This window comes from Microtus pennsylvanicus, chromosome 22, assembly GCF_037038515.1.
Source record: "Microtus pennsylvanicus isolate mMicPen1 chromosome 22, mMicPen1.hap1, whole genome shotgun sequence".
Taxonomy (NCBI): domain Eukaryota; kingdom Metazoa; phylum Chordata; class Mammalia; order Rodentia; family Cricetidae; genus Microtus; species Microtus pennsylvanicus.
The window spans coordinates 22537574-22549701 of record NC_134600.1 but is presented as its reverse complement, the minus strand read 5'-3'; the positions used below and the strand labels follow the sequence as shown (position 1 = coordinate 22549701).

The following is a 12128-nucleotide window of genomic DNA, read 5'->3' as shown; positions in this document are numbered from 1 at the left end:
ACTTTAAGATACCATCTTACACCTGTCAGAATGGCTAAAATAAAAAACACCAATGATAGCCTTTGTTGGAGAGGTTGTGGAGAAAGGGGTACACTCATCCATTGCTGGTGGGAATGCAAACTTGTGCAACTACTTTGAAAAGCAGTATGGCGGTTTCTCAGGAAATTCGGGATCAACTTACCCCTGGATCCAGCAATACCACTCTTGGGAATATACCCAAGAGAGGCCTTATCATACAACAAAAGTATATGCTCTACGATGTTCACAGCAGCATTGTTTGTGATAGCCAGAACCTGGAAACAACCTAGATGCCCTTCAATGGAAGAATGGATGCAGAAAGTATGGAATATATACATATTAGAGTACTACTCAGCAATAAAAAACAAGGACTTCTTGAATTTTGCATGCAAATGGATGGAAATAGAAAACACTATCCTGAGTGAGGTAAGCCAGACCCAAAAAGAGGAACATGGGATGTACTCACTCATATTTGGTTTCTAGCCATACACCAAGGACATTGAGCCTATAATTAGTGATCCTAGAGAAGCTAAATAAGGAGAACCCAAAGAAAAACATATAGGCATCCTCCTGAATATTAACCTTCAGCAGGTGATGAAAGGAGACAGAGACAGAGACCCACATTGGAGCACAGGACTGAAATCTCAAGGTCCAAATCAGGATCAGAAGGAGAGAGAGCACGAGCAAGGAACTCAGGACTGCGAGGGGTGCACCCACACACTGAGACAATGGGGATGTTCTACTGGGAACTCACCAAGACCAGCTGGCCTGGGTCTGGAAAAGCCTGGGATAAAACCGGACTCTCTGAACATAGTGGACAATGAGGACTATTGAGAACTCAAGAACAATGGCAATGGGTTTCTGATCCTACTGCACGCACTGGCTTTGTGGGAGCCTAGGCAGTTTGGATGCTCAACTTACTAGACCTGGATGGAGGTGGGGGTTCCTTGGACTTCCCACAGGACAGGGAACCCTGCTTGTTTTTCGGGCTGGGGGGGGAGGGCTTAATTGGGAGAGGGGGAGGGAAATGGGAGGCGGTGGCGGGGAAGAGACAGAAATCTTTAATAAATAAATAAATTAAAAAAAAAGAAACTAGAGCTAATGGACCCAGCAGTGATTTAAAAAAAATAAATAAAAAATAAAAATAAAAAAATAATAAATGCATGCACCATCACCAGGCGGTTTGCTTCCTAATTTTATGAGAAATCACCATACTCATATCCAAAGTGGCTCTACCAATTTGTACTCAAATCAGCAATGAAGGAGCGTTCCCTTAATCCCACATCCTCTCCAGCTTAAGTTGTCATCAGTGTTTTTGATCTTGGCTATTGTTACAGATGTAAGAGAGAATCTCAGAGTTGTTTTGATTTTCATATCTCTAATTGCTAAGGATGTTGGAAATTTCCCTAAGTGTCTCTCAGGCAATTTAGATTCATGTGTTGAGAGTTCTCTGTTTAGGTCTGTACCCCATTTTTTAATTGGATTATTTGTTCTTTTGATGACCTTTTTTTTTTTTTTTTTAGTTCTTTGTATGTTTTGGAGATCATTCCTCTGTCCAGTGGGGGGTAGGTGAAGATCTTTTCCCATACTATAGGCTGCCTTTTTTGTATTGTTGATCATGTTTTTTGGTTCACAGAATTTTCTCAGTATCAGGAGGTCCCATTTATTAATTATTGCTCTCCGTGTCTGTGCTACTGGGGTTATATTTAGAAAATGGTCTCCTGTGCGAATGAGCTCAAATATACTTCCCACATTCTCCTTTTCTGTGATTCACTGTGGTTGGTTTTATGCTGTGGGTTTTTTGCTTTTCTATATGAAGTTGAGTATGTTTTTAAGGGCAGTAAAAATTTTTGCTGAAATTTACATGGGAATGGTATTGAACCAGTTGATTGCTTTGGAAAGATTTTCATTTTTACTATATTAATTTCAACCTACCAAAGGGCATGGGAGATCTTCCCATTCTCTGGTCTCTCCTTCAATTTCTTTCTTCTAAAGTGTAAAATTCTTGTCATACAGCCTTCTACTTCTTTAGAGTTATTCCACAATATTTTATATTATTTGTGGCTATTGTTAAAGGTGATGTTGTCATGATATATTAATTGTAGCCATCTTTCTATTTAAAAAAAATTCCTTGTAACCACCTTCCATCTACCTTCCTGATAACCACTCACAATCTTCTGGTAACTATAACTATACCCCCAACTTCTAAGAGAAATTTTAAACATACAAATGAACTCATGAGAGATTTGACTCTTCATGCCTGTCATATTTCACTTCATGGTATCCTTCAGGCTTAAAAACATTGTTAAAATTTTTAGATTTTCATCTTTTACAACATGTTTCAGTATTCCTTTATGATTGTTTTTCTGCAAATTTGGAGCATTTTCTCCCATTCCTTTTCTGATTCTAAAAACATGAGTCTTATTTTCTAAAAGTTTAGAATTTGATTACCATTTTCTAAAGAATCATAGTATAACTTTATTACATTTCTCATTCATTTTCTGTATTATATCAATTTCTGTGCCAATCTTTTTCCTTGCTGTTGTAGAACCATCCATGGCAGGTCCAGCCAGAAGCAGAGGTGTTATACTTGCTTCCTCCATACTTTTCCACATTAAGAAATTCAAAGTACCTCATGAGTTCCATGTCACTAGATTTTTAGATCACCCCTGCATCTGATCCAATTCTCTTTCCTGGTATTGCCACATGTGAGTTCCTAAGTCCATCTTCATGTCTTTTCTGCAGTCTGTGGTTCCTCCTGTGCCTCTCAGTGCTCACACCCTTACCTGTGCTTTAGACAAGGCTTCCCATGGTCTGATGAGTTTGGGGACATCCAAGCAGATAAACCAAAATTTTTAGGATGACCAGCTCATAACGATATGTCTGTACGCACAGGATGGTCCAAGGAGAGATGAGTCTGAAGGAGCTGGGTAAAGGCAGCACAATGTTTACAGTCAGTGTCCAGACTCCAGAGCAATGAAATAATCCACGTGCTGAAACTGAAGGACTTTGTTGCCCCAACTCATCCAGCCTAGCTGTAAATTCTGAGCAAACATTTCCAAACACTGCCTACCTGGCTTGATGTAGTCTTTCAGTACTTCTGTACAAAAAGAAAAGAAAAAATCATCAGTAAGAAAGAAATCAGTTTACGTTTTAAAAGCAGAGAGAAATAGAAGAGGCAGATATTTCAGCTTTTAAGACGGACAGCAAATTAGAGTTGAGCATGGCATGGTCGGTTCTGCCTTTTGCATCAGAAAGCGAAAGAGGAAGCACCTGGAGGCTTGGGAGCAGCACCACTGCGACCTCACTGCTCTGCATTTACAGGTGAGAAACGAGGCGTTCATGTCCACACACGTCTTTCCAGTTTTCCAATAATGCTCACACCTCTCCTGAGAACTAATTTACTTTATTGTTTAATAAATACAATCCATGAATTCAAAAAGCTGTAGAAACAATATAAAGACAACCTGCTAGAAACTGAAGATGAACTGTAAGTCTAGCTTTAGTACATACTTTAGTGAAATAATGAAGAAAAGAGTTGTATACAGACAGACGTATTTAACCATCATAACAACATCCCATGTCTGGAACTTCCATGTTCTAAGATTACTCCCACACTATAGTTCTTTGCCTAAATTTCACCATGCTATTTCCAGTTAAGGAGCCCTTATTTATATATTCATAACTACTACACTGAAAATCATCTGTAAAGTTAGAAACACAATACAGCATGGTGGATCTCAGAGGAGCTGAGAGAGAGGAAGTGAAAATGGTCAAAATATATTATATGGAACGCTCAAATAACAAAGCTATTACATTATTATTAAAAACATTTTGAGTTTCAGATTGTTCTTTGTCCAAGAGTAATATTCTTACTTACCAAAAATCAAAGAGAAATTAAAAGCTGTTATTGCCTGCAACTGACTAACTCAAATTTAGGCTTTGGGAAGATTCTAGATGTTGACATAAAAGACTGTATTCATTTCAAAAGTATGGAACTAAACACAGGGCAACTGAAAAGAGAAAACTTTCCCTGAAACCTAACCGAGAAACCCTAACTCCCCTTCTGTTTTCTAGAAGTTGGCATGGGCTAAGCTATAGTGCTAAGATTGTGCTAACCACCTCTCCCATCTGTTTTCTTTTTTTTTTTAAAGGAATATAAAACTATTTATCGACCACTGTTCACCATTATTTACAATAAAGTAAATATACAGTTGGATGACATTCTGATACTACAAAGTTACTTTTCTGGCTCACTGAACCAGAACCCAAATACTGAAAAGATTGTTGATCCTACCAGTAAGGAATGAGACAGGGTAAAGAAAAAGCATGCAAGTCATTAGTTTATATTACCAGATTTTGTTCATTTATGTCAGCAGGTCTGAAATTGCCAACACCATCTCTAACCATGATTCTATTTCCACAGCAAACAGATATTCCACACATCATAACCTTTTAGATTTCAACTTTCTACAAAGGAATGGTTCACTAGAGGAACCTTACATGCCCAATTGCCTTTTTGCTTAGTTTTTAGAGACAGGGATTCTCTGTATAGCCCTGGCTGACCTGAAACTCAATAGGCCCGGCTGATTTAGTCTAAATCAGAGACCCATCTGCCTCCAAAGTACTGGGATTAAAGGCACATGCCACTACACCCAGCATAAGTCTTGGTATTATTAAGTCATAGTGCTACTTTGTCTAATTCCATTTTCTGAAGGGGTAGTTTGTAAAGACAAAATTTTGTAAACAAACTACTGTATGTGATAATAAATTCTGATGTGGTTGCTTTAAAACTATCCAGTAAATTCCAGAACTGTCTACTTGATCTGAAAGGTTATGGTTTCAGGAAAATGTTCACAAGGGAGGAATCTCAACACATGTTTTCATCTACAGTTTTTGAGTACTAAAAACAAGACAAAATGAAAAAGTTACAACATAAGGGTCTTATGCACACACAAGCTTACAAACAAAAAACCCAGAATGGTTCTTCTGTGTCCCAGTTAAAAATAAGTTCTGATTGAGTAATGACTGTAAAATCTCCCCAGCATTTAAGAAAAGCTGTTCTTCAAAGCCGAGGAAATACAACACGGTATCAAACATTCTACTGTTAAAAGAAGCAACTACAGAAAGCTTTTATTTGCTCAAAGGAATCAGTGCCTTTTGATGCAGAACAAAAACCAAAAATATCCCAACTACTGTCAATACTTTCAAAACCAGCATATCAAACTCGATTTTCATTAGAATGCTATTTTTTCCACACTAGTAATTCAAAACTCAAGATCCAGATTTTATATATATATAAATGCAAACAATTATTGAGCCTCATCTTCTGGACAAGAATGCCAAGTCAGCCTTTCCTCATAAAAGGCGATGACAATCTGAGGACACTTCATATTCGCCTCCTTTGCCAGCACCAAGTCTCATCTGAGTCCTTCCATTTCATAAGAAACATTAATTCTCCACTGCTGTCTGTGGCACACGCCACAGGGAGACTCTGCAGGATCCGCGGCCCGGAGCATCCGAGCGGTGAACTCTTCAAGTCTTCGATTTTTTTTTTTAAAAAAATGGCCTCCAATAAAACTACATTGCAAAAAATGGGAAAGAAACAGAATGGAAAGAATAAAAAAGTTGAAGAGGCAGAGCCTGAAGAATTTGTGGTAGAAAAAGTACTGGACCGGCGTGTAGTGAATGGGAAGGTGGAGTATTTCCTCAAGTGGAAGGGGTTCACAGATGCTGATAATACTTGGGAACCAGAAGAAAATTTAGATTGTCCAGAATTAATTGAAGCATTTCTTAATTCTCAAAAAGCTGGTAAAGAAAAAGATGGTACAAAAAGGAAATCTTTATCTGACAGTGAATCTGATGATAGCAAATCGAAGAAGAAAAGAGATGCTGCCGACAAACCAAGGGGTTTTGCCAGAGGTCTTGATCCTGAACGAATAATTGGTGCCATCTGTTTTCTAGAAGTTAACATAATCTAAGGTGCAGTGGTTTTACTTAGGTTCTGCAGTCTTTCGGGAAAGATATTCTCTTGATGATGGGGCCAGAGAGACAGCTCAGCCACTAGCAGCCCTTGCTGCAACTGTGAGAATGAGAGGGTCTCTGTCTCTTGCCCGTTCCTGGGACTCTTTTCCTCCTGCTGGGTTTTATGTCCAACTTCGATGCGAGTATTTTTGCTTTGCATTGCTGTATTTTATTTTGTCATGTTTTGCTGTTATCTGCAGGAGGTCTATTCTTTTCTGATGAGAGATTGAGGAGGAGTGGATCTGGAGGGGAGACAAGGAAGTGAGAAACTGGAAGGAGCTGAGGGAGGGGAAATTATGATTGAGCTGTATTGTATGAGAAGGGAATCTATTTTCAATAAAAGGGGGGAAACACTTGTTGTTCTTATAGAGGAGCAGGATTTGATTCCCAGCACCCACATGGTCCAGAAGCATCTGTAACTCTAGTTCCAGGGATTCCGATGTCCTTTTCTGGCCTCTGCAGGCATCTGGGATGCATATGGTGTACAGACAAACATGCAAACCAAACACCCACACATATAAAATAATTTTTTAATTTAAAAGATATATCTTGAGGTTTAGGAGCAAGAGAGAACAGTTAATGATTTGAGTGTACATAAAGCAGATTACTAAGATTCACAGACAACATTCTAAGTGTAAGTAGATACACATATCTTGCCAACTCCCAGAGTTAGGATTTCACTGTAAAATTTACCACAGGAATTCTTAAGTTACTTTCTGAAGGTTTTGACTTGTACCTCTCTATAGCTAAGATGCATGCGCTAACCTAATATGAACTCAAAACAAGGCACCACATATTTCATGTATATGACTATGTAAAAGCTTTGAAGTTAACTATATTGAGTCATTCAGATTTTCCTTACAAGTACAACTCTGAGTGGAAATGTTTTCAATTTTAAATGTTTGTGCTGCTCTCTACTGGCAATACAGCAGAACTGCACTTTATAGACTATTCAGGGCAAGACTGATTTTAATCCACAGTCTTTAAATCTTTTCTCTTCAGAATAATCTTTACAGGTATATTTATTCTATTGAAAAAATGGCAAGTAAATTACAATTATTTCAAAATGAAAGGCTTGGGGTATTATATTTTTTGTAAACTTTTTATAACAAACTATAAATCTTCAAACAAAAGACTTGTAAATTAAGCTTTGGTACATACCAAAGGATAAACAAAATTCAAGTATACAAATAAGATTTCTTTAAAGTACAAATGGTATTAAATAATTTTTTTCAAGAAACAATAGAGTCCACTTTTATCTAGATCAGAAACTAATGCATTAGCATTTATAGGGTCTCAGGTATGAGATTTCAGAGTTTCCCTCTAAGCCAAAGAATAGTCAAACACATCTGAGTATTTCTCAAATTAAAGGTATCATAAGGACTCCGTTGCAAAGTTATTTGAGGCAAGAGTTCACTATCTTCTGTTGGTTGTGTGTCTGTATATGTATCTGTGTTTTCAGGTGTGCTATAAGCACTGAGCATCTGAATTCCAGAGTGCACTTGCCAAGGTTAGAGTAGATGTCCTCTTTCATGGCTCCCTGCCTTACTCCTTGGGGCAGGTTCTCATTGAACTTGAAGCACAACCTCAGGCTAGACTGGCTAGTCAGGGAGCTCTCTGTGAAGCGCCTGTCTCTGCCCCATTGATGGGGCTTTAGGCACACGAACACAGCCATGCCCAGGTTTTTAAATGAATACTGAGTACTTGAACTCATTCTTGCTGAGCAAGCACTCTTACCCACTGCGCCATCTCCCCAGCTTTCTCATGTTCTCATTTCCAGGCTCACAAACCACATTCTGCAAAAGGAAAACTGATAATTGGCCCATAGATTTTGAGTAGTAATGATCAAAATAGTAAAATATCTTCCTGAAGAAATTTTCAAAAAATAAACTTGGAATATCAAAGTCAGGCTTTCAAGAACTTCCATGTGCAAGTCTTTAAACTCTCACTTGAAAGACAATGAGGATTTATTGCCTTTTAAATACACCATAAACAATGCAATCACTCCTTACCACTCTGCGGTATTAGACATCATAACTCACTCTGGGAATGAGGGTGGCAAGGAAAGGACTGAGGTAACCTTCCAGAGCAGAAGAGCCAGGACTCACATGCACGTCAGCCAATGCCCATGGCTAACACTGGTCCTTGCTGCTCGGTTACACTGAACGAGGAGCACCATGCTCAGCACTCCAGCTTGAGGGAACAACAGCCTCAGCAGCTTCCTTTCCTTGTTGCAATGGTAGCCTGCCTTCTGGAGATAGAAAATCACCATGTTCAGGGGATCCTAGACATCTCTTTTATTATTCTGGGTCTGAATCCTAAACCTGAGGGCAAACAAGGCCACTCACTGAACTACATCCTCTGAATTCCAACAGCCTTCATCGGCCCAGGCTACTACTGTAGGGACAAGGACAGTAAAGAAACCCTGGGAGATGATGCTGAAGGACAGCTGAGGTAATACACACCAACATGGGCTCTATTTCATACATTCTATGAGAAGTTTCCTACACGCTTCAGAATATTAAACATCCCACTCAGAAACCTACAGACCATTCCAATACGAAATTCAATATCCGGCTGGGAATATTTTCTGAGTCCTCATAGCGGGGTTTCACAGACACATACAAGCAAGGGGCGGCTTGTGTGAATGCAGAAGGCAGGGCACACTGACAATCAGTTTCCGATCTGGAACCGGGGGCACTTTCACATCCAGGCTCCTCATTGAAACAGAACGAGATAACAAGCTATTACTTTAAGGATCATTTTTAATTATATGCTACAGTTGCACCATTTTTCTCTTTTAAATAGTAATTAATTCTATTAATAAATGAATTTGAAGATAGCATCAATCAGGAAAATCAATTTAAAGATTCAAACATCTTTAGAATGTCATTTTTCATATTAACTACTATACTCTGGATAAAACACAAGTTAATCGAAATTTGTATTTGTTATATAACTTATACTTTTCATCTCTAGGCCATTTTTACGATTTCAAAAGTATGAAAATGAAGAAAATCAGTGATCACTGTATTAACCTTAAAAGTCTGTATTTATATAATTTTGAAAAATCACTTGGCTTACCTTAACACTAAAGCAGATTTTCCTGAAAATCTCCCCAGTACAAGACACTCATGAGATTGTTTGTGTGGAGAATCCAATGGGAACACAAACTCCCCTGAGTGGGTGATCTGAAAGGAAGGAACCAAGGAACGCCGATTTTTTTTTACTGTCATTATTCCATTTCCAGCAAAAAAGGAGAAGTTATTAAACATCCTGTGTAGTCCAATAAAAAATATAGTATGAGCCACGAGTGTGAGTCATATATATATAATGTTAAATTCTCTAGTATTAACACCAGAAAGGAGTAAAAAAAGAAAGCAAGGTAATTAACTTTAATTGCATTCAATCTAGCATGTCTGAAACAGTATTTCCACATGTGACCAATTGTAAAGGGTATCAAAAGATATGACATTTTTCCTCCACTGTGGGTCTTTCATGCCAACAGACATTTACCACTCGACAGTACCTCTCCACATAAAGGGCACAAGTCAAGCACTAGAGAGCTGCATGGCACGGTGGCTACCACACTGGACATGCGCCGTGTCCATACCACAGTGGAAATGTAGCTATAAGGAATGTTTAAAAACTCACATACCATGGGTATTTTAAATATATTGTACTATCATCTCACATAAACAGTCTCTACTTTTTATGATCACTTGTTCCTGGACACAAGGCTATTGTGAATTCAGTCATTAATTCACTCAAATAATTCACTGATTACTACACATGACTAAGTAGTTAAATTAAAGCCTTCTATACTCAAGATGGCAGAGAGCCAGAGCCACAGTTTAGTAGGGAAGAAAGGGGGGCAGGTGATGATGGAGAAAAGACCTGGTGCTGAGACTGGCTCTTGGCACTATAAATTCCAGGTTAGCAACTTACTATCTCCAAAATAAAATAAAACAGACTGACAGGAAAGAAGGGAGTTCAACATGGTTCAACGTCATCCTCAGCTACATAGCAAATTCAAGGCTGTATAGATTACAGGAAACCCTGTCTCAAGGGGGATACAAGCAAACAAAAAACAGGAGAACAAAAGGATCCCAAATCTTCACATAACTCTCCAGTAATCTTGTTCTCTGCTCTCAGCCAAACACACAGAGGGAAGAGGAGGGGCACGCAAAGGCAATGGAGCTGTTGATGAATGGAGAAGACAGTGGAGGTAACACAGTTCCCGAATTCTTGCTAATTCATTAAATTACATATATCACATGCATGCACACATACGTGCTTGCTCGTATGCATTCAATGCACACCAAATTTTTAAAAATAAATTAGAGCTTTTTGTAACTTTATTCTGATCTCTCCTTGATTTCCCAAAACCAGCAGAATGGGGCCCTACTTCAAAGACACAGGATAAAGAAACAAACATCTTGAGAATAGGAAGATTCTCCCAGGCACAAAGCATAAAAAGCTCTCATCAGAGCCTGATGAAGACACCAGTGATACGGACGCAGTAAGGACAGTCAGTGTCTTCTCGTGAGCAGTATGTGATGCTGTGTTAACAAACAAGCTAATTTCTGAACTCACTTTTACCCAGTACCATTCTGCAATGACTTCCACAGACCACGAAGGATAAAGTTCCTCTTTCACAAAACACAGGTGCTTCTGCCTGTTGGTCACCCAAGTGACAACAAGACAGTCAGCAGCAGCCAGCTTAGGAACAGGCATGTGCTTTATCTGCTGCGGTGATAAACAACTGTACCTAAAAATGAGCAGGAAAAACATGAGAAAATTAACTTCAAGAAAGAAATAAAAGCAGAGAAAAGAGCTGTAGGGCGCCAACCCCACTAACACAGCTCCAGGGTCCCTTGCACGTGGTAACTATGGAGTCACACTGACACCTGGTGGACCCACTGGCACTTACACATGCCCTGAGTTTTCCATTTTACTAGTTTTACATTGCCAGGCTGTTTGTTTTTGTTTTTTAAATTACTTTCAAATGACTTACATTTTGGTAATTTTCCCACAGGTAATATGCTTTTCCTCCCAGTCAGACTCACACAAATATTGTCTGGATTCCATCATGATGTGTTTCACAGGAGCCCCATCAGAGAGAGCCTTGCAAGTAGTGACCTGAATGGTGGCACGTCTTGGTACAAAGAAGCACTGGTTTTGAGCCCAGTGATACAGAAGCCAGCCGCCTTCAGTGAGGGGCGGTACCCACAGTAAGCCTCAGTCTTGCACACACTGCTGACCCCTATATCTCCTATCACCTTGCCCGACCTTACCTTCCCAGAGTAGCTTCAAGCCTGCCTACCACCCTGCTCCTGCTGTCCCATTTTCTCTCCCTCTGCATGCACTCATTTTAAAGGCCCACTGTCATATACCTCCTGACCATTAACACTACAAAGCCAACTAGTTTTGGCAGAAAATTCCTTCTTCTACAAATATCCAAAGAAATACAAGTCTTTCGCCAGCATTCAACATACAACTTGAGATGATACATCGGTATTCGAGTGTCCCCATCATTGCTTCTAGACTCTATCAACTTCTGCAAAACCTCCCTTCCCTTTAAGCATCACCCAGTCACACTAGCCCCACACCTTCCTCAATGAACACATTTTGTCCTCACTCTCGATATTCAGTGTGCTGAAGCTCTGACATCCCTCTATCTCAACAAGGAAAGTCTTGACACTATCCTGGGCAACTTCAAATCACAAGCCATGTAATGTGTACACAAATGTTAACTCACCTATTCAAATAATATATGCACTCACCCTCCAGTAACCCATTTCAATAACATAATGAGGCCTTGTCATTGTGCACACATGCGCATATACATGCACACAAGAGGGATGGACCTAGGGCCCTGTGCATGCAAAGCACGCTCTCCATCACTGAAGCGTGACCACATGCACACACAGCCAATGCCACAATGCAGGTCAACTTCTTCATACACATAAATGAGGTGAAGAAAAGCATGGGGCAAAAGAATTAGACCACTGAAGGGCTCAGTCTATTCTCAGGTTTGCAAACCAGTCATGGATTCTTTTGTTTACCCATGGTTACCACTTCTC

The 12128-nt window shown here is 39.4% G+C and overlaps 1 pseudogene; it reads right to left on the bottom strand.

Annotated features, from left to right (window-relative positions):
• Positions 1-2972: 2972 nt before the first annotated feature.
• On the bottom strand, positions 2973-11136 carry LOC142839834 (N(6)-adenine-specific methyltransferase METTL4-like; annotated as a pseudogene).
• Positions 11137-12128: the final 992 nt, after the last annotated feature.